Source organism: Sapajus apella, unplaced genomic scaffold, assembly GCF_009761245.1.
Source record: "Sapajus apella isolate SASKATOON/1434 unplaced genomic scaffold, GSC_monkey_1.0 scaffold11, whole genome shotgun sequence".
NCBI classification, from domain to species: domain Eukaryota; kingdom Metazoa; phylum Chordata; class Mammalia; order Primates; family Cebidae; genus Sapajus; species Sapajus apella.
Window position 1 is genome coordinate 39,308,128 of NW_022436951.1, and position 23,061 is coordinate 39,331,188.

Consider the following 23,061-nt stretch of genomic DNA (forward strand, 5'->3'; position numbering starts at 1 on the left):
CAGGACAGGCTGCGCCCTCGCTGCGCTGCGGGAACCCGCCTGGCAGGCTCCCCGCAGGAGCCAGCTGCAGCCTGGGAGCACAGGGCCAGCCTGCCAGGACGCAGGAAAGGCGCATGGCGACACCCAGTCATCGGTTCAAAACAGTCCCCCTCCTCCCTCTCGTTTTGCTTCCGGTTGTCGTGGTTATTGGCGATATCAAAGCCATTTCCGAGAAGAAACAGAGTCAACACCTTAGACTGCTCCTGCGACTCAGACAGACACGGCTTTCAGAGCCAACTGCGCGTCAGGCTGGTGCACCCGGAGAGGCCGAGCGTTCATTTGTTTTGTTTTTTAATTTTTCATTTGAAGAATGTCAGGAGGTGCGATCCGAGGCTCTGGAGTAACTTGCCGGATGGATAGCGCATAAATAACAAAGCGTCCTGCACACCTCCTCCATCCTCCTGCCCAATACAAAAGACAGAAAGACACAGCACAGCCCATGATCAATCCGAGAAGCCGCAGAAGAGGGGAAGGAAATAAAAGTTTGACAGGAATTTATAAATACAGCCTTGGTTAAGTATATCATCATTCATAATACCATTAAATCTATTTCAATAAACAAAAACATGCTTTACTTATTCCAGGAATTCTTTGTGAAAGGAAAACATTATGTGAAAAATAAAGTGTTATTGCAAACACAGTTAAAATCTGGAGTGAGGTTTTGAATAAACAAATTAAATTGCGGTGGAATATAGTGTGCCTCAGAGCCATTTCTTGACAAAACAGTCATCTTATTTACACGCTTCACAATACCCCACCATGGATGTCGAAGGAAAAAAATAAGGAGAAAAATAATTAGCATATTAATCTTTTTTATGCCGCCATCTTTCAGATCCAGAAGACCATGGTGTAATTTAAATCTAAACGCTTTCCTGGCATTAGAATTCATTTTAGACGGGTCGATTGTTCCATAATAAAGGGTAGGGGGTGTACTTCATGCAAGAGATTTATGTTTGCCATTTGTTCATATTCATGTGCTACTGAATACCCTCAATTCAAATGGTGATGGCTGTTCATATCAGTCGGTGGCCAGCCACACAGATCACTAACCGGCAGCAATGAATTTCATTTGCAGGACAAAAAATACGGCGAAATTAACTCCAACAGTTTATTGATTTTTGCTTAACAGAAGCCAGTATAACAGCTCTATTGCCCTCATAATGATTAGTGACAAAAGTTTAATTAAGCAATTATGAAGCCAATAATAGAGTTGTCTGGCCCGCTCAGCTTCAGTCCGCTCAGGACTTATCTCCCTCCTGCACATCATAGCAGCTGGAATGTGCTTGAGGAGATTAATGCTGGAGAACACAGATGCCTACTTTAATTCTGCTTCATGATGCCGTTTGAATGGAGACGGGAACACAAGCTCCCCTTTATCAAATTACAAGTCCGCTTTTCATGAATATGTAGTTTAAAAAAAATCTAGTTGTGGCTTCAAGGTGTAATTATAAAGACATACAACAAAAATGACACACAATTCTGTCTTAGTAATCCCTGCTATGAAATATGCATGATAATGTATTACTGAATAAAGACTTAACAACGTTCTAAGAGGCTTTGCCATTGTACCGTTATCCAAACAATTGGCAGCCTCTTCCCAATGTTATGTGAGATACTGTCTGACCTTACATCTTTGTTTTTATTCCTCTTAAATGTATTGTTTCAAGCTTATTGTATTGTTATTTGTCCATAATGCCATTAAACCCGTCTTATCTATTTGTAAGAATTCCCAATTTATTATGTATGCTTAAATATGTTAATGTAAAAATGTGAGCTCCTTTCCGGCATTAATCATTTCATAAAATATGCACTATGTCCCTGGAACCTACAAACCTGGAGACGTGGAGGCGCCTGGGTATATTTCTCCCTTCCTAGCCGAGCGACAGGCCCGGCCCCGCAGGAATCTTGCTTCGTGTGCATTCAAAATACCTTTACTGGAGAGAAAGAATCTGTTTCTTTGCGCCTCTGAAGCAGCAAATGGTCTCCACCAATTTCTGGCCCTTCCTTTTTCTCCAGAAAAAGAAAAGGCCACACCACCCCCCTAAAAAAAAGGAGCCATTTATCCTTCCACTGCCCCATAGAAACTCATTTTAGAGGACGATATAAAACAAATGTTTATAGGTAAATGCATAGAGCCGGAAGTCCTATTTTTAAACTTTGCCTGTGACGACCTGAAGCTCTACATTTCATTTAATAAAACATAAAACAAAGTCACCCGTGAGTGCTTGTCAGTAATAAGATGTGCCTTATCCAAATGATTACGATTTATTTTATCAAAATCCTCTGAAAAGACATGCGTCTTCTTGGAACTGCCTGAAACAGCTGCTTCTGAGTAGCAGGCAGCCGCGAGGGAGCCACAGCAAAGGCTTTCTGGGTGGCCTCTCGAACCCCCACTGCCTGTTTCTTCCCCCGGCACCCTCGTGGGGGGCCAGTCTGCACCCCGGTATCGATAGGCGTGGTGCCGGGTAGTCACAGGCAGAGTTCACCCCTGGCAGAGCACAGAAGGTGGCTGCATTCCTTCACTCTCTGCCCAGTCCCCCGCCCGTTCGGGGACCCGTGGCAGGAACAGTGTGTACTTACCCCTAAGCTGGGCGGAGAAGGAGGGTGAGCCCACTATTCCTTGGAGTGTTGGAATTCATTTATCCTCAGAGCTTTCTATTAAATGAGAACGCATTTTTTTAAAAATGTGTAGCTATTATTAAGATTTCCTAGGAGGGTTCTGTGTTTATATACAACCTCCATCAAGGTGTGAATCAGAACAGAAGCTTCCTAACAAGGAGGTGCCCAGGCTGCATTAGAATCATGGCTAGAGTAATGGGGGCCAGGCTCCCCCTTGCCTTGTTATTAGTGGTGTATCATGTAGCATGAGCTGAGGCCAAGGGCATTTAAAGCCCCTGGAAGTTGAAGCAACTTTGTAAACTGCGCAGGTTGGTGGGATGCTCTTGCCTTTGCATGCCATCTGCAGAGAAAACCAGCTCCGTTTTTTCTGGCAAGTTGAACAGACCAGGGTAAACATGGGCAGTGACAAATCGCATCTTAATTCCTCACCTCTTCCTGGCTATTTATGAGGAGGGGTTCCCTTTGACTCCAGCCATGATCTAAAAGGAGGGTTTTTAGAATGTCTCTAATTCTTACCTCAACTCCACTCTACAAGACGGGAACACCGAAAGACTTAACCGACAAAGAGGCTGTGGGGTTTTGTTTTGTTTTGCTTTGGTTTGGTTTGGTTTTGGTTTTGGTTCTGGTTTTGGTTTTGATACAGTCTCATTCACTCTGTCACCAGGCTAGAGTGCAGTGGCGTGATCTTGTCTCACCGCAACCTCCGCCTTCCAGGTTCAAGTGGTGGCTCACTCCTGTAATCCCAGCACTTTGGGAGGCTGGGGCAGGCGGATCACGAGGTCAAGAGATCGAGACCATCCTGGCCAACATGGTGAAATCCCGTCTCTACTAAAAATACAAAAATTAGCTGGGCGTGGTGGCGTTTGCCTGTAGTCCCAGCTACTTGGGGGGCTGAGGCAGGACGAAATGTTTTTTAACTAACCCCTTGGCATTCATTAAAGACAATTCAACCTGTCGAGAATCTGAAGACAATCCCAGGTTGTCGGAAAGAAAATGTTGTTCTTCTGCATGGCTAATTGCTAGAATTTTCAATATCTGCTCTGATGCCTAAATCTTTCAAAGCCCAGCAGAGATCATTCTTAAAGGGAAAGAGAATGAAAGCTTCACTTCACCCCCTTAGGAAAACTAATAATAGTACATTACGTGGATGCATTTTAGGGACAAAGATTAAATTAGAATCAGCTCTGAAAGATTGCGCTATCGAAATAATTGTGGCTACATTTTTATCTTTCTCAAAAATCTGAATATTAAGAATGAGTGGTCATTAAATTTCTGCGTCACCCAGCTTCCAACGGCTTGTTTCATTCGCTTAGTGCATTTTGAAAGATGAAATAACGTATCTGATTTCCTGAAGTTTGATCTACCAGGAGGGACAACATCAACTCAGTTTCCAAGGCCTGCAGGCGAATCTCACTTTTCATGTATTCTAAAGGTGCTGTGAGCTGGGATGGCCTCGGCCTCAAATGTAGTCTTTGTGCCTGGAACCACTGCAAGACTCCTCATAGAATAAATTTTTTACTTTATGTTATTTATCCGATAATTAGCTCAGCTACACATATGACAAGTTGTGAATTGTTCAACCACAGAATGTCACCCCTAATTACTCTTTGTTAAGAGGCCTAACAATAATTTCCTTGTTCTTGAGACACAAAATGATATAAGTGATTAGGTGAAGAAAGGTCTCATGTGAACACATTATTTTGACAACAATACAGAAAGTGGCTGATGCCTGTGATGCAGAATTTGCAAAAAGCATTTTATTGACAAATGCGGCATCCTGAACACGCTGAGGAAGGAGCATCGTTCACAAAATGAAACTGTGCACACACCACCCGGACGTTGGAGTACCGGCAGTGCTACAATTAAAGCCCCAGGTGAATCTGTTTCAGAATGAAGTTGCCTGCCCTGTGATGGTTTGTTTCACTCTTAGTTAGCTAGGAAATACCCTGAAGGTCTTCCAGCCCATTGCTGAAATTAACAATGAGTTCTTCTTAGCATTCCCCTAATGGGCAAGGCATCCACGGAGACAAACTTACCCCACGCCTGAAGTCGACCTGCATGTTTTTCATCCTCACTGCATCTTTTTACATATATGTTTGTTTTTGCTTTCTGTTGCCAGCTAATGATTAATGGCAATTTGCTCTTATTAGCAAAGGGTTCTAACAGCAGAATGACAATTTTAATTTTACGTATTCAAATCATCACATCGTTAGATGAATGCAAAACCGTTCACCTTTGCATATTCACTGAATTTTGCACTGTGAGATCGAATGGTAAGATGAGCTTTAAATCTGCAAATTAAATATTAGGGGCTCCCTATAGTAATACATTAAGCATGATTGGCTTAGGAGACAGCGAGGAGGATGTGACAGAAATTATATCAATCCAATGTATTTGTTCTTCGGTTTGCTCTCCCACATTTTATTGTGAAGAATAGCAGATGAAAAACACAACTGTTTGCTAATAGGACTCACATCTTGTGATGGGGGCTGACTTTCCGTTTCCCCTAACTCCCCGTGATTACTTTTTTAGAAGCTCTCCCTTCTCCCCAGCTGATCCTCGTCTAGTTAGGCAGCATTAATGACACTTCAGTCATCCCGGCTTTCAAGCCGAGTCCTTCCACAGCGAACAGAGAGTTGACATTTCCTGACATTTTCCCAACTAATTACAGGACAAATAATTAAGCATGTTCTCGTATGTAACAAATGAAGGCAAAAGCCGTCTGTCAAGGCTGGTGATTGATGACACTCCGGGAGACTTTATCTGATGGGTCCTGCCATGCAATGGAGGGGAAGCAAATTTATTAGAATGAACAATGCAAATTCTGAGTCATCTCATCCAGTTATGCACCAAAGCAATATCCATGTCAAGGTGAATGTGACAATGAAAGCCAAATATTTGCATTTTGTGGAGCAGGTTGAAGGGGAAATCAGAGCGAGAAGATGACAGGCCTAATTATTTTGGCTCATACAGGCTGGGACAGCTGTTTCTGGTGTCCTGAACAAGGCTGTCACACAGGTAACTAAATAGGTCTGCATATAAGTCTGTATCCAACACTGTACTGAGATGTCTACCACTAATGACCAACGCTAATGTTACTGCCATCCCTGAAAAACAGAAAATGTGTCACTGTGCACCTTCTGCATGGCAGTCAACATTTCGCTACATAATTACTTGTTAGTGAATTAATTCCTATCTGTCAGTATCTATGCCAGTGTCATTTTTAGACCATTACAAAATTATGCCATCACTATAGCAACTGCAGGCACAGTTAAAAGGCAAAAGAGTTCAGATACGCAGGAAAAGTGCCTAGTTAGGAAAGAAATAATCACGTAAAACCCAAATCCAAAAGCCCAAGTCCACCATCCTCATTTTCTTTATTCGGGCGATGCATCTGATCAATGATCATTAAACAATAACTTCAGGTTTCCAATTTAAATCCGCGGTTCATATTTCAAGTAATTAAAACCGCAGTCCGCAGTAGTCGCTCTCTGGAAGGAGGAAGCTCACCCCACCGTCAAGTCAATTAACTGGGTGCTTAAAAGTGACAAGCCCCGCATGCAAATGTGCACACACCCAGAGCTCACAGCCCTTCTCCCCCAGCTCGGCTTCCTCCACAAGGATCCCTATGGAGTCTGTGTTCGGATCCCTCCCTGCTTTCTTCCGTCTCCCTTTGTGCAGGTTTCCTGGGCTCCCACGCCCTGCCAGACTCTGTCGCGTCCTTTCCAGCTCAGCACTGCAAGAGGCCATCACGTTAGGAAGAGCTCCCTTGCTTTATTCAAATCAAGACCCTGCAGATTCAGATGCTCTCCGCATTACGAACAATTGGCAACCTTCTGGACCCTAAACGCCCCTGGAGAAATACATTTTAAGATGGAAAGGGAGAGAAACGGAGGCGGGGCAGGGTGAGGGAATAGAAAGAGAGAAGGAGGGAAAGGGAGGGAGACAAAAATGGTGAGTAACCGAAAAAAATTGTAAACCCTTCATTTTGAATAAAAGTAGGAAATATAGACTATGATAGGGAACAGAATCTTCACGCAATTTTTCCCTTTTAATTCATTCAAATATTACCAGGCTAACAACGAACAGCTCCACTAAGCCACTCACATAAACTCATCATGTTGGCGTGCAAAACAAGGTCACTTCTGTTAAGTGCAAACGTTTTACCGGTGAATTTGAAATGCTGCGTCTCAGGCAGACATCTGACCCAGAAGGGTATTGCTGGGCCCCAGTGACTCTGGGAAATGAGGAGAGAAAGAAGAGAGAATTTGGAAACTGAAAAGACACAGTTAAGGTTGGACATTCTTTAGAAACACTGTTGTCTTTCCGATTGCCGCCCTAAATGTTGTGCATTGAGCTGGCTTACGTTTAATGCTCCCTAATGTGATGGGGGTGTGATCTCTGGATGTGTTGAGATGCGTGGTGATGGGCAGTGAGGTTAAGAACGCAGAGGGTGAAGCTGGGTGACCTGGGAATTGCATGCAGACCCTGACACGCCACAGGTGATCCTCAAGCAGGTGACAATGTGATTGGAAGCAGAGTCCATCCCCAGGATTCGTCGGGTCAATATGCACATAGGTGAGGGTTCTGTCAGAGAAACAGAAATAAATGGTCATCAGCTGGAGAGGCTTCCAGAAGCCCTGACTTGCTAAGTCGTGTCACTCCTCAGCTCACCAGCATCCTCTCAGAAGTGTAGCACGTGGTGTGGCTGCCTGTCACCTTCCGGCAGCTTCCCAGGACAAGGGCGAGTCCGGACTGAGAGAGCCGAACTTGCACTGCTGGTCCCACCCCACGCTGGAAATGGTGAGAGATTTAACTTGGGTTCTACTTAACACAGTGAAGCTTGCAGTGTCGCCGGTGACTTCAGAATCCCAAAAGGGCAGAAATCAATAATTTCCCTGAAGGGTCCTGGCCAGTGCTCCCTTCTTGACAGTACCATTGACAGCTGTTAACACAGAGGCAACAAAGAAAGACGAGGACCATTTTGAAATAATGCCCAATTTTGCATATTTACGTGATTTCCCGGCACACCTTACACTACCTGAATGTTCTCAGCATATCAAGTCGCTAAGCAGTGAATCTGGGAGGGCAATCCTTAATTTGTGGGAGACTTATTTTGCTTACATTTCATGCATAATGAAAAATCCCCAATTAGTCTATTTTAAGCAAAAGTACCTAGTATTTGTAATTTGTACAATAATAGTTGGGAATGCAAAAAGAGGCTAAGTCCACTCTCTGGTTAAGAAGCAGGTTTCTGGGCATGTAAATAATGCACTATCTTGATAAAGATTGTATACAAATTTGATACAAGGAGCCAATGAGATAGTTTCTGTCTAATGATCCTAGTCAATCTAATTAATGCATTCTGCTACATTACATTTTAAGAAGTGACCATTGTGTAATACACTTTGAAATATGCACAAGCTAATGGGATAAGATACAAAAATTATTATGCTGACAGTAAATCATATTACATTCCTAATAAGCATTAACTAGATAACTAGGTCAAAGCAGTATTATCTTAATTGATTTTTCAAAAGAAACCTGACAGAAAAATGTCAATGCTCGAATATTTCTTCATGCATCATTAAAACAAGATTGGCTTTTAACAAAAGAAGAGCCCTTCACAGAATTGATTCTTGCTTCGGGCTGCCTGCAAGTAAGTGTATTACATAAAAATCTATACAGGATATTAAAACAACACCGCTCTGCAAGACAGTTACAATTAAAAGCTGACACCCCCCAATGTGTCGGCCACAGTGGCTTGCCAGCAACCGTAAGAAAGTCTTCCTAGCCACCGGTGTAGGAGCGACAGACCCCTCTGCGGTTGGAGGGAAAGGCGCTGATTATAGGAGTTTCTAATTAAGTCAGAACGCCTGTCCCTTCTCTGTTTTGAAACAGCACAGTTATTAAACAAATCTCACAGGATTACTCAGGAAACCCCGTCAACATTACCCGGAGTCTGTAACGGGAGTTTTGGGCCTGCGGGTTCCTACAGAAGCTGTGGATGGGGCCGCATGACCAGTCTCCTGCAGCCCACGTTCGGGAGGAGAGCAGGTAGATCCTTCCGGCCCTCACGAGGGGAGAGCGTTGGAGCTCAGCTTGGGTCAGGACCACCGCCTGGTGGAGTGCTGTCTCAGCCAGGGGCTGATTCGGTTCAACTCTTGGGCGGCTTCTTGCACTAGAGTCCTTTGTGCTTTACAGAAGTTTCCACTCCTGTCTGGGACCCTAAATTGTCACTGGCCCCAAGGACATTCTCTGTGCTTTGCTTCCTGCAGCTAAGAATCAAACCTGTTCCATTTGCCTAAAGCAGGTCCACAAAGCAAGACAAAGATGGGGGCTTGTTCTTAACCCCTAAGGTGCTGAGCAAGCAGGGCAGACCCAGGCCAGGGCTGTCCCCGCAGAAGAGTCCCCGGTAGCACCTACTTTGGATAGCATTTTGTTGGTTACCTAGGAGGCTTCACCATCAGGATTCCAGGCCTTGGTTGAGAGGTTTGCTCTTCACTCATGGTAAAATGGTAAACGTTTCAAGGGGAAAATACAGGCAAAAATGACACTGTTTCGTTGTTTTTAATTTTAGACAGAAGATAGCTGGAAAAAAATCACACGTTTCCTTAAACGACTTCTTTTCTTTCCTCCTGTACCCGGAAATGCCTCCAATCTCTCTTCCCCTTTTAGCTTTTTAAGTTCCAAATCACTTTTGTTTGGCTGATTAATCCTTTGGGTATAATTATTCCTTCTCTCTCTCTCTCTGCATATTTATTTTCATGTGAAGAACAAGTGGGGCTTTGTGGCTTGGAATGAAGACTGAAGACGTCTATAAAACAAACACTCTGGAATTGAGAGTTGGTTTATTCAAAGAACCACAGTCTTTAGATAATTGGCAAAATGAGATCTGTTGGTGACTATGAAGAAGGAATCTGTGTTAATCAGACAAAACTAGGCTGTGTGTTTGATATGGTTTTGGTTAATTCAGGACTTCACTGGGCAGACTTCTTATCTGCCAACTCTGTCAATTAACATGGCTTTACCTATGCGCATCTCCTTTCGCTAACAAAGAGGCGTGTTTCCATTAATAGAAACGCTTCCACCCAGGTACTGCCCCCATGACCCGGGCAGGTGTTTAATGTTCCTGAGCCTGCCAACCGTCCATGCCAACAGTAATAGCACCACACAGAGGTGCTGGAGACTGAATCAGGAGTGGGGAGAGATGAATATTGGCTGTTCCCAGTCGTCGGAGTCAGCAGACAATCAAGTTTGCTACAAGAAGTAATCTTACAGCATCTATAACTTGCCTTTTAAACAACAACTTTGAAACCTTTTTATAGTAATTTTCCTCTAAAACATATTACATGATTCATTTCATTAGAACAGAATGCAGGAGACATAATTTGATCTCTTTAAGGGGGGGGCCTGGGAACCCCCAAATCCATGTGTTTATGAAGTGGTTACTTAGTGCCAAGCCCCATGGATCTGACGGTGAGCTCGACCCTTGCAGGGGAAGGGCAGGGGCTGGGGGCCTCTGAATGTTGTGCACCCAGTCCTGAGGTTCGGGCAGTCCTGGAAATTGAGGAGGAGGATGAGGTAGCCTGACTCTCCAGGGAACAAATCAGCTGAGTAACTCGCTGTCTTCACTGCCTGATATCTGCAGCCCACTGCAGGTGCGGCCCTGCATTGTCGATTATGAGCTCATGAGCAAAGCTTCAAGGGAAACGCCGAGACACCCACATGATAGAAGAGGAAATGGAGGCACACGTGTCACCAGCACATGTGGATGCCACAGCTGGCACTTGCATTGTGTGACTTCTAAGCCTCTCACCCACAGGGGCGTGGCTCTGGGACCTGACAGCTCTTTCCCGTCTCCAAGTACCTTGCCAGGAAAAGCGACGTGACCACAGGACCCCACTGTCTCCCGTCCTGCCCTGCTGGGTCCTAACCTGCCCACATCCCCTGCCCTTTCTCCCTCAGGTTCTTCCACCTTCTCAGTGACCCACAGAACCAAATCACACCCAGTCTCTGGGGAAGCACATAGGGTGGTGAGACAGCCTGAGGTTTGAGTCAGACAGCTTTGAGTTTTGGTCTTGCCGGGATTAAGCTGCTTTGCTTTCCTGTTTAATTACCTTTAAGATGAAGAAAGACTTGGCGCTCAGGAGGTTGCTGGGGGAATCAGGCATCAGGGAGAGCGCGTATTTAACAAATGGCGGCTGCTCATGTGAGATTCCTCTTGTCGATTCGCAACACTGCACTCAAATTTCTCCAGTGGAACCCCACGGTGGCCAACCCCACGACTCAGAGACCTTGCCTTTCCTCTAGAGGCACAGGCCTCAGCCTTAGCGAGGGTCCTCACCGCACTCCTCCCCACCTTCCAGCGCCCTTTGCAGGAATCATGCTTCGGACGAGCTGAGTCTGGGCTTCTCCTGAGCCTGTAATCATCCCCCACCTCATTTTCACCCTCACTGCAGTTCCAGGTGGTTCACATGCTGACCCCAGCAAGGCTGCTTGGGGATTTCCCTGTCCCTTGTTTGCACTGAATATCCATCACGCTTCCTCCTTCCCTAGTAGTATGATTTGCATGCAGAATTAATATCCGGCCCTTCACAGGCCTGCCCCTAATGGCCATGACCGCAGAGTTAAGCAATTTCAAGTGCAGGTAAGTTTTGAGTTTAATTTCTTATGAATTTTTAGGTGTTTAAAATAAAACCCTATTTTAAAAGCATACAGATTTTTTAATGTCTACCAATTTTAACTTTAGAAAAGTCGCTACCAATAAAATGTAACAGAGAAAATTTTCTTCCTATTGAAGTTTCCATTTATTTTCAAATTCATACAAAGAACATTGCAGGTCATTTATCTTTCAATCAAAATGTATTTCCCGAGCTGGGAGTGGTGGCTTACACCTGTAATCCTAGCACTTTGGGAGGCCAAGGCGGGCAGATCCCAAGGTCAGGAGTTCGAGACCAGCTTGGCCAACATAATGAAACTTGGCCTCTAATAAAAATACAAAAATTAGCCAGGTGTGGTGACGGGCACCTATAGTCCCAGATACTTGGGAGGCTGAGGCAGGAGAATTGCTTGAACCTGGAAGGCAGAGGTTGCAGTGAGCTGAGATCGCACCACTGCACTCCAGCCTGGGTGATAGACCAAGACTCCATCTCAAAAAAAAAAAAAACAAAAACAAAAACTATTCCCTAAATAAGGCTCACATAACTTTAGTTGCCTCCAATAGAATGTTTTTGTTTTATTCAGCCATCTCTTAGAAACTTAGAGAATTTTTAAATTCATCTGGACAGGCAATTGAGTGGGAAAGGCCAGGGACCAACCTGGAATCTGATCACCTTTATTTAAAAGTCTGCATATATATTATTAAATATATTGTACTCATATATTTCTCATTTTAACAGTAGGTATATCTGTGGTGTTTATGTACCCATTATCATTTCAATTTATGTCATCCACAAGTAAGTTTTCTGTGGCAAACATATTGCTGGTTTAATTACAATTTAATGTACTCCCTTTCACATTTGAGATCTGGAGTTCACATATTTAAGAAAGTCTCAAGTGGTCACATGCCACTACAGTTCATTTGAATCACATCACTATCAGACGTAATTTATAAAATATTGTAACACAGAAAAGCGTCCTGTACACTTAAAAATTGGGTATTGATATTGCATAGCTAGTAAAATATGGATAAATGATATTAATCTAATAATGTCCCTTAGGTATCATTAAAAAAATTACCTACATCAGGGTTTACACTTCATCCTTGAGGCAGAATTGGTTCTTCCATGTTTAGTGCCTCCTTCAGGAGCTCTTGCAAGGCAGGTTTGGTGGTGACGAAGTCTCTCAACAATTGCTTGTCTGTAAAGGGTTTTATTTCTTCTTCACTTACGAAGCTTAGTTTGGCCAGATATGAAATCCAGGGTTGAAAGTTCTTTTCTTTAAGGATGTTAAATATTGGCCCCCACTCCCTTCTAGCTATAGGGTTTCTGCTGAGAGATCCACTGTGAGCCTGTGAGTCTGATGGTCTTTCCTTTGTGGATATCTTGACCTTTCTCTCTGGCTGCCCTTAGTATTTTTTCCTTGGTTTCAACCCTGGTGAATCTGACGATTATGTGCCTTGGGGTTGCTCTTCTTGAGGAGTATCTTTGTGGTGGTCCCTGTATTTCCTGGATTTGAATGTTGGCCTGCCTTGTTAGGTTGGGGAAGTTCTCCTGCATAATATCCTGAAGAGCGTTTTCCAGCTTGGATTCATTCTCCCTGTCACATTCAGGTACACTGATCAAGCGTAGATTAGTCTTTTCACATAATCCCATAGTTCTTGGAGGCTTTATTCATTTCTTTTCACTCTTTTTTTCTCTAATCTTGCCTTCTCGTTTTATTTCATTGATTGGATCTTCAATCTCTGATATCCTTTCTTCCACGTCATCGATTCAGCTGTTGAAACTTGTGTTTGTCTCACAAAGTTCTCGTGCTGTGTTTTTCAGCTCCATCAGGTCATTTATGTTCTTCTCTGAGCTGATTATTCTAGTTATCATTTCATCTAGCCTTTTTCCAAGGTTCTTAGTTTCTTTGCATGGGGTTAGAACATGGTCTTTTGACTCAGAGAAGTTTGTTATTACCCACCTTCTGAAGCCTGCTCTGTCAATTCGTCAGATTCATTCTCTGTCTTGTTTCGCCCCCTTGGTGGTGAGTTGTAGTGCCGAGCAGGAGGAGAGGCATTCTGATCTTTGATGTATTTATCCTTTTTTGGGCTGATTTATTCCCATCTCTGTGGATTTATCTCCGTTTGACCTTTGAAGTTGGTGATTTCTGGAGGAACCTCTGAGTGGACGTCCTGCCCGTTGAGGTTACAGCTATATATCCTGTACGAGGTGTTTTTGTTTACTTATTTTTTGCCTGGAGAGGCGCTGCTGGGCTGCCTCTGATTCAGCCAGGCTGCTGGGGGTCTTCCTGGAGTTTGTTTACGCAGGTGAGATGAGCCCCACCTTCCCAATGGCAAGGTCTTTCCTTCCCAGTGCTGGATCTTCCCAGTCAGGGTCAAACTGGCGTATTCGCTGCAAAACTCTCTAGCATGCGGGCTTCAGTTTGTTGGGTTTTGTGGGGTGGGACCCACCAGGCGGTGTGTCCTGTTTCCCTGCTTTCAATTCTGCCTTTTTCTGTGGGACAGGTAGCTCCATCCCATGGGCTTTAGTCCAAACTTCTGCTCAGGTCCCTGAGGACAACTTACAGGGCCAGGTAGGCCAGAGCTGTGGCTCAGCTTTGCACAGACAACCGGCGTACCCCTCAGTCCCGTGGGGCTCTTGTGGACCTTGGGTTGCAGGAGGGATGGGGGAAGCGCAGAGCCTAGGGGGTGAAGTCCGCTCCGAGCCAGCTTCACCTGCTGAGTGGGGCTGTGCCCCGCCTCCTCCTGGTTCTCCCGCCCCGGGCTGCTCTCTCCCGGCTTCTGTCGCCTTCCCTGGGATGTCTGCACTGTTCTACCTGTCCCACCAAGCCCTCTGGGCCTCACTCACTGGGAGCTGCACTCCAGAGTTGCCCCCTCTCGCCCATCTTGGTGGCTCCCCAAAAATAATTTTAAACCCAAAGTGCATACCAAACTGAAGTATCATTCAACATCTCCTCCTTGAGTTTTTAGCAAGTGTCATAAGCAAAAATGAAGAGATCTGGTGCTGCTGTGAATATTGCTTCTATTTTAAATGATTCTGTTTCTAGGTATAGGTCTATTAAGAGCTCCTTCTTAAGACAATTTTCATTTATTTTTGATTTATATAAAATAGCTATGTTTTGACCTTCCCTTTGTAGTTGGTTTGAACAGTCATTCAAACATAAAACACAAAAGATTTTTTGTTTGTTTGTTTTTGTTTTTAATTAAGACAGAATGTTTACATTATCCCATCATAGGCAGGAGAATAGTGAAGGTTGTGCTTCAATTTTAAAAGCACAAAAACGGAAATAAAGAGAATGAGAGAAAAAAATGTTAAGCAAAAATACTGGCAAACACAGATAAACTTGAAAAATAATGCTACTAAAATTGTCATGTGTGAGTTGAAAAATAATATGAAAATAATAGACTGAACAAAATACTAATGAATATAAACAAATGGTTGAGAATTAAATATTTTTTCACCAATAAAGTTTTAATGTTTAACTCTAAAATTTTATTGATGAAAAAAGTTAACAGAAAATTCACATAAAGCTACTGATTGGTTTTACAGAGTAAACAAATGTATTAGTACATTTTCATTTCTATAAAGGAATAACTGACTGGGCAATTTATAAAGAAAAGAGATTCAGTTGGCTCACAGTTCTGCAGGCTGAGCAAGAAGCATGGTGCCAGCATCAGCTTCTGGGGAGGCCTCAGGAAGCTTCCAATCATGGCAGAAAGCCAAGGGGAGCCAACATGTCATGTGGCAGGAGAGGGAGCAAGAGGGAGGGGGAGGCGCCACACACTTTCAAATGACCAGATCCCACGAGAACTCACTCACTATCACCAGGACAGTACCCAGGGGATGGCGCTGAACCATGCATGAGGGATCCGCCCCGTGATTCAGTCATCTCCTACAAGCCCCCACAGCCAAAACTGGGAGTCATAGTTCAACATGAGTTTTGGAGGGGACAAACCTCCAAACCATATAGTAAACATGTTGATGTTTTATATAAATAGGACATAAAAGTATCAAATTGACAATAAGGGGAAAATGAGTAAATAAGCCTAATTTAATGCAATGTGAAAAAAAAGGAGACTAAAAAGAAATGAGAACACATGGCAAATCAAAAACGTAACATACAGTGACAGAGATAGCTCCAAATATGTTATCAATTAAATAAACATATGAATAATAAAGTCCCTTATTCAAAGTTGTAGATTATCAGGAAGAAACAAGTGGAAATCTATCTACATCCATTTTAAAAGAATAACTTGAAACATATACAGAGGCAAAAATAGTGAAAATGAGTTATTTAAATAAACCTAACTAGTAAAACAAGACAGTATAACTGTCTCTAACAAATAAAACAGACTTTTTAGCAAACAGAAACACCTGGGGAAACAAAGAAAGTGTAAAAGTGGGCTGGGAGTGGTGGCTCACACCTGTAATCCCAGCACTTTGGGAGACTGAGGTGGGCAGATCAGGAGATCAGGAGTTCAAGACCAGACTGGCCAACATGGTGAAACCCCATCTCTACTAAAAAGCACAAAAATTAGCTGGGCATGGTGGCTCATGCCTGTAATCCCAGCTACTTGGGAGGCTTGGGTAGGAGAATTGCTTGGCCTGGAACCTGGGAGGCGAAGGTTGCAGTGAGCTGAGATCGCGCCACTGCACTCCAGTCTGGGCTACAGAGTGAGACTCCATCTCAAAAAAAAAAAAAAAAAAAAAAAAAAAAAAATATATATATATATATATATATATATATATATAAGCACTTACCCTCTATGTACATAATGACATAGAGTCCACAGACAATGACAAATAGGCAAGAAAACAGTGGGCAAATCTGTCACCATCATCAGTACTTTTAATAAAATATTCTAAAAATGAATGGAGCAAGAAAAAATTAGTAGCAATAAAAAATTTGAATAGTGCAAATTATCAAGCTTGATCAAATAAATACCCATAGAAACCTGTTCTCAAGGATTTCAAAACTCTCAGTTCCCTTTTTAAGTATATCCAACTTTTAAAACTTGAACATGCAGTGAGATTCAGAAAAGTTTTTAAGGGCCAAAAAAACTTTGTTATTTTCTATTAACAAAAAAATACCACGAGAAAGTAACACGAAATAATCACCAATACCAAAGCACTTAGAAGTTAAAAACTAAGACCCAAATAATTTATTACTCAAAGACAAAATTCTAGGAGAAATTAGAAGATATTTCAAACTTAATAAAACCAAAGCACTTGGAGGGTACACCCACATAATATTTAGGGGAAAAGTTACTACTTTATATTCAAAATCTACAAAGGGATAGGGAATGAACAGTATTGATCAAATCAAAAATTTAGAAAAATGGAGTAAAAACAAATTTTAAAATATTATACAAAATAAAATGAATATAAATTACATATAAAATAGAGCATGTATAAAAGACATTTTACTTAAAGACATAAAAATATTCAAACAGCGTAAATTGTTGATAAGGAAAAAAATTAATGTTCACATAATATTTTGACTATGAAATGCATTGGAGGGTACAGTAGATATATTTTTTTAAAATCATACAGAATGAATTTCATGCCATTTTATAACGTTAGCCTGGATGCCAAGGCCAGAAAACAAGAAGCATAAAACACAATAATGACAATAAAATGATACGTAGTGTTGACTAAGCTTTTCAGACACCAGGTGCCATTCTAAGCACTTCACTTTGATAGCATTTAAAGCACAGACCAATTAGAGCAAGAGAAATAATCTCCATTTTATACGTAAGACAACTGAAACACAAAGAGTTTGGAATAGTTTTCAGTTTTTTAGTTATTTGAATTAAATCACCAATCACATAATCATTATAGTATTTGTCAATATTTTACATATGTAATACATATTCATGTCTTCAATTATGTATATGAAATGTATATGGGTACGTATGTGTGTATGTGATATTTCTATACACATATATATAATCCTAAATAAAATTTATGCAAACAAAACCTAGCAAGATAGATTACAACCTTGGTATGGAGAATAATTTATTTCACAGGACAAAATTTATACGAATCATAATAGAAATATTTGATAAATATGGCTACATTATTTATAACTCTTATGTAATAAAACATGGTATAATCAACATTAAAATACAAGTAATATAATAATAGTACGTATATCTTTTTTTACCAAAAAGGAGATTTGTATCTAGAAAATATGAAAAGGCTTTTAAATGTATAGCAGACAATTGACAGATGAGAAAATCTTATGCATACAAACATAAACAGATGTTCAATCCTGCTAGCCAGTGAGAAGTAATTAACAATGAAATGCAATGTACAGCAATGTAAACTAAAATAACAATGAATAATATTTTATTCACAAGTTCACTGGAGGGTGGAGCATCAATCAATGCTGGTAGGAATGGAGATGAGCACAACACTCTGGAAAACTGGGCAACCCATAGTCAAGTAAAAAACAACCGTACCTGGAATATTACTCAGTCATGAAAAAGAATGAAATCGTGTCTTTTGCAGTAAAATAGATGAAACTGGAGCCCATTATCTTAAGAAAAACAAGCCAGGAACAGAAAGACAGATAGTACATATTTTCACTCCTAAATGGGTGCTGAAAATGTATTCACGTTGACATAGACAGTGGAATGATAGAAAATGGAAATTTAGAAAAAGGAGGAGTTGGGAGAAGGGAGGATGATGAAGAGCTGATTAATGGGTACAATATACACTGTTTGGGTACTGGATATCCTATGAGCGCCAATTTGACCATTACACAATCTACTTATGTGACAAAATTACGCACACAGCCTATAAATTTGTCAAAAAATATTTCTTTAAAATATAAATTACCTTCTTCCTTCTACTTGTGAGGTGTTTATTGATATTGTTCTATCTTTAAGATGGAGAATTCATACTTTAGGAATTTTAGTCATTCTGTTTTTAAAAAATAAGGATTTAAAGCTAAATATTTCTTCTGAAGTACTGTTTTGCTCCATGTCATGACTTTTGATACATTTTATTTTTAATGTTTAGTTTTAGTTTTTTTTTTTTAAATTCCATCATCATTTATTTAACCCATAAGTTACCACATGTGGGTTTTTATATTTCCAAACAGAACTTTACACTTAACTGTTTATTTTCTTCTAAATAAATTGTTCTGAATGTTTTCACTTTAGACTCATTTTGCCTGTTCTACAATTTTGTGTAAATTAATGTATATTATATGTAATTTTTAATTCAACTTCTTCCACTCAACATTATGAATGTGAAATTTGTCCATGTTGTTTATTGCAAGAGTAGTTAATTCCTCATCACTCAGTGATATTCTACTGCATGAATATATCAACTCATTTGTCTATTGCCTATTGACAGACATTTGGGTTGTTTCCAGGGTTTACCTACTGTTAATGAAATGATTCCAACCATGAAAAATATAACCTATGACCCAGAAATTCTGCTTCTAATAATATGTGTTATTGCAATCTCCCATTAAAAGAATTGTAAAATCATGTTCCAGATACAGATTGCTAATCTTATGCCGTGTTTACACAATTATACATAAGTCATTTCTGTTGTACTATAAATGTGTATTAGATAATACATTGTCACACTCATTTTAAAAATATGTTTAATTAAATAAAAATATATAATGATATCATCAATGATAAAATATATGAAAAAAACTCTCTAAATCTCATAAATATTTTATTGTTTCTTTTAATGAATTCACATTTCTATTTCACTTCTAAAGAAATGTATGCTGGCTGGGTGCAGTGGCTCACACCTGTAATCTCAGCACTTTGGGAGGCCAAGGGAGGAGGATCACTTGGAGTCAGGAGTTCAAGACCAGCCTGTCTGACATGGAGAAACCCATCTCTACTAAAAATACAAAAAAATTAGCTGATGTGGTGGCACATACCTGTAGACCCAGCTACTCAGGATGCTGAGGCAGGAGAACTGCTTGAACCTGGGAGATGGAGGTTGCAATGAGGCAAGATCACACCTCTGTACTCCAGCCCAGGCAACAGAGTGAAGGCTTTTTCTTGAAAAAAAAGAAAAGACATGTATGCTAATGATTTACTTTGTTGAAATTTGTTACCCTATCATATATTCCTGCAAAATATAAAAAATTACAAATTTTAAATATTTTGTGCTTGTAGTGATCTAGGTGATAAATTTATATTATTCGATAATCATTTAGCAGAATTAATGACAATGTTCAAATAAATAGAAAGTGATAATTTATCTCCAATACGTGATTCTGGCATTGACACGTCAGAAGAGAATATAGAAACTTACTTCTTCTTCCCTGGTAACACACAGAGTGTGCAGCTGAGACACTCATCAAGATGTGGGTGCTAAGTCAATTCTCATTGCTAAGAATGGAGAAAATGAAAAAGGCACAGAGAAGCTGATATTTCAGAGCATGCACTTTATGAATTACAAAATAAATAGGACAAAAATAAATATAGGTCAATACTAGACAGGTAAATAGATGCATGGATAAACAGATAGTTGGAGACAGACAACAGACAGGGTTCAAAGCCTTTCCATGTGCTTTCTGCTGTGAGGAATTGGGTTTCACAACCTTCAATAGTATTTATTGAAAATATTGGCTGTTTTCACGGGAATGTCTGTCTCAGCTCAAGTCGCTATAATCAAATGCTATAAACTGGGCAGCTTCATCAGCTTAGTGTGGGAGGCTGGGAAGTCCCAGATAAGGCACGGACAGACTTGGCGTCTGCTGATGATTCACTTTCTGGCTCATAGATGGCTGCCTTCTTGCTATATCCTCACGTGTTGAAGAGGCTCTGGTCTCTTCATCTTCTTTTTTTTTCTGATAAAATGGACTTTATTTATTTATTTTACATATATATATTTCTATTGTACTTTAGGTTCTGAGGTACATGTGCAGATCATGCAGAATTGTTGCATAGGTACATACATGGCAATGTGGTTTGCTGCCTCCATCCCCGCTTCTCCTCTGTCTGGCATTTCTCCCCATGTTATCCCTCCCCAACCTCCCTACCTCCCACTCTCCCTCCCCTATGTCCCCCCCAACAGACCCCAGTGTGTGATGCCCCCCTCCCTGTGTCCATGTGTTCTCATTGTTCAACACCCCCCTATGAATGAGAACATGTGGTGTTTGATTTTCTGTTCTTGTGTCAGTTTGCTGAGAATGATGGTTTCCAGATTCATCCATGTCCCTATAAAGGACACAAATTGATCGTTTTTTATGGCTGCATAATATCCCATGATGTATATGTGCCACATTTTCCTTGTCCAGTCTATCATCTATGGTCCTTTGGGTTGGTTCCATATCTTTGCTGTTGTAAACAGTGCAGCAATGAACATACATGTGCATGTGTCTTTATAATAGAACAATTTATAATCCTTTGGATATATATCCAGTAATGGGATTGCTGGGTCAAATGGAATTTCTATTTCTAGATCCTTGAGGAATAACCACACTGTCTTCCACAATGGTTGAACTAATTTACATTCTCACAAACAGTGTAAAAGTGTTCCTACTTCTCCACATCCTCTCCAGCATCTGTTGTCTCCAGATTTTTTAATGATCACCATTCTAACTGGCCTGGGATGATATCTCAATGTGGTTTTGATTTGCATTTCTCTAATGACCAGTGATGATGAGCACTTTTTCATATGTTTGTTGGCTTCATATATGTCTTCTTCTGAAAAGTGTCTGTTCATATCCTTCACCCACTTTTGGATGGGTTTGTTTGTATTTTTTCTTATACATCTGTTTTAGTTCTTGGTAGATTCTGGATACTCTCCCTTTGTCAGATGGGTAGATTGCAAAAATATTTTCCTATTCTGTTGGTTGCTGGTTCACTATAATGATTGTTTCTTTTGCTGTGCAGAAGCTCTGGAGTTTAATTAGATCCCATTTGTCAGGAAGGGGTCCAATTTCCGTTTTCTGCACATGGCTAGCCAGCTTTCCCGACACCATTTATTAAACAGTGAATCCTTTCTCCATTGCTTGTTTTTGTCAGGTTTGTCAAAGATCAGATGGTTGTAGATGTGTGGCATTGCCTCCGAGGCCTCTGTCCTGTTCCATTGGTCGGTATCTCTGTTTTGGTACCAGTACCATGCTCTTTTGATTACTGTAGCCTGGTAGTATAGTTTGAAGTCAGGTAGCGTGATGCCTCCAGCTTTGTTCTTTTTGCTTAGGATTGTCTTGGCTATGCGGGCTCTCTTTTGGTTCCATATGAAGTTTAAGGAAATTTTTTCCAGGTCTGTGAAGAGGGTCATAGGTAGCTTGATGGGGATAGCATTGAATCTATAAATTACTTTGGGCAGTATGGCCATTTTCACAAGATTGATTCTTCCTAACCATGAGCATGGAATGTTTTTCCATCTGTTTGTGTCCTCTCTTATTTCCTTGATCCATGGGTTTGTAGTTCTACTTGAAGAGGTCCTTTACATCCTTTGTTAGTTGTATCCCTAGGTATTTTATTCTCTTTGTAGCAATTGCGAATGGCAATTCATTCTTGATTTGGCTCTCTTTTAGTCTGTTATTGGTATATAGGAATACTTGTGATTTGTGCACATTGATTTTGTATCCTGAGACTTTGCTAAAGTTGCTTATCAGCTTAAGGAGATTTTGGGCTGAGACAATGGGGTCTTCTAAATATACAATCATGTCATCTGCAAATAGAGACAATTTGACTTCCTTCTTTCCTAATTGAATACCCTTTATTTCTTTTTCTTGACAGACTGCTCTGGCTAGAAATTCCAGTACTATACTGAATAGGAGTGGTGAGAGAGGGCATCCTTGTCTAGTGCCAGATTTCAAAGGGAATGTTTCTGGTTTTTGCCCATTCATTATGATACTGACTGTGGGTTTGTCATAAATAGCTTTTATTTTTTGAGATACATTCCATCGATACCTGGTTTATCAAGAGTTTTTAGCATAAAGGGCTGTTGAATTTTGTCGAAGGCCTTCTCTGCATCTGTTGAGATAATCATGTGGTTTTTGTCTTTGGTTCTGTTTATGTGGTGAATTACGCTTATAGACTTGTGTATGTTGAACCAGCCTTGCCCCCCAGGATGAATCCTACTTGATCATGGTGGATAAGCTTTTTGATGTGCTGTTGCATTTGGTTTGCCAGTATTTTATTGAAGATTTTTGTATCTATGTTCATCATAGATATTGGCCTGAAGTTTTCTTTTTTTGTTGAATCTCTGCCAGGCTTTGGTATCAGGATGACGTTGGTCTCATAAAATGATTTGTGAAGGATTCCCTGTTTTTGTATTGTTTGGAACAGTTTCAAAAGGAGTGGTACCAGCTCCTCTTTGTATGTCTGGTAGAATTCGGCTGTGAACCTGTCTGGACCTGGGATTTTTTGGTTGGTAGGCTATTAATTGCTGCCTCAACTTCAGCCCTTGTTATTGGTCTCTTCAGGGTTTTGACTTCTTCCTGGTTTAGGCTTGGGAGGGTGCAAGTGTCCAGGAATTTATCCATTTCTTCCAGGTTTACTGGTTTATGTGCATAGCATTGTTTGTAGTAATCTCTGATGGTAGTTTGTATTTCTGTGGAATCGGTAGTGATATTCTCTTTATCATTTTGTATTGCATCTATTTGATTCTTCTGTCTTTTCTTTTTTCTTAATCTGGCTAGTGGTCTATTTTGTTGATCTTTTCAAAAAAAAAGCTCCTGGATTTATTGATTTTTTGAAGGGTTTTTTTGTGTCTCTATCTCCTTCCGTTCTGCTCTGAT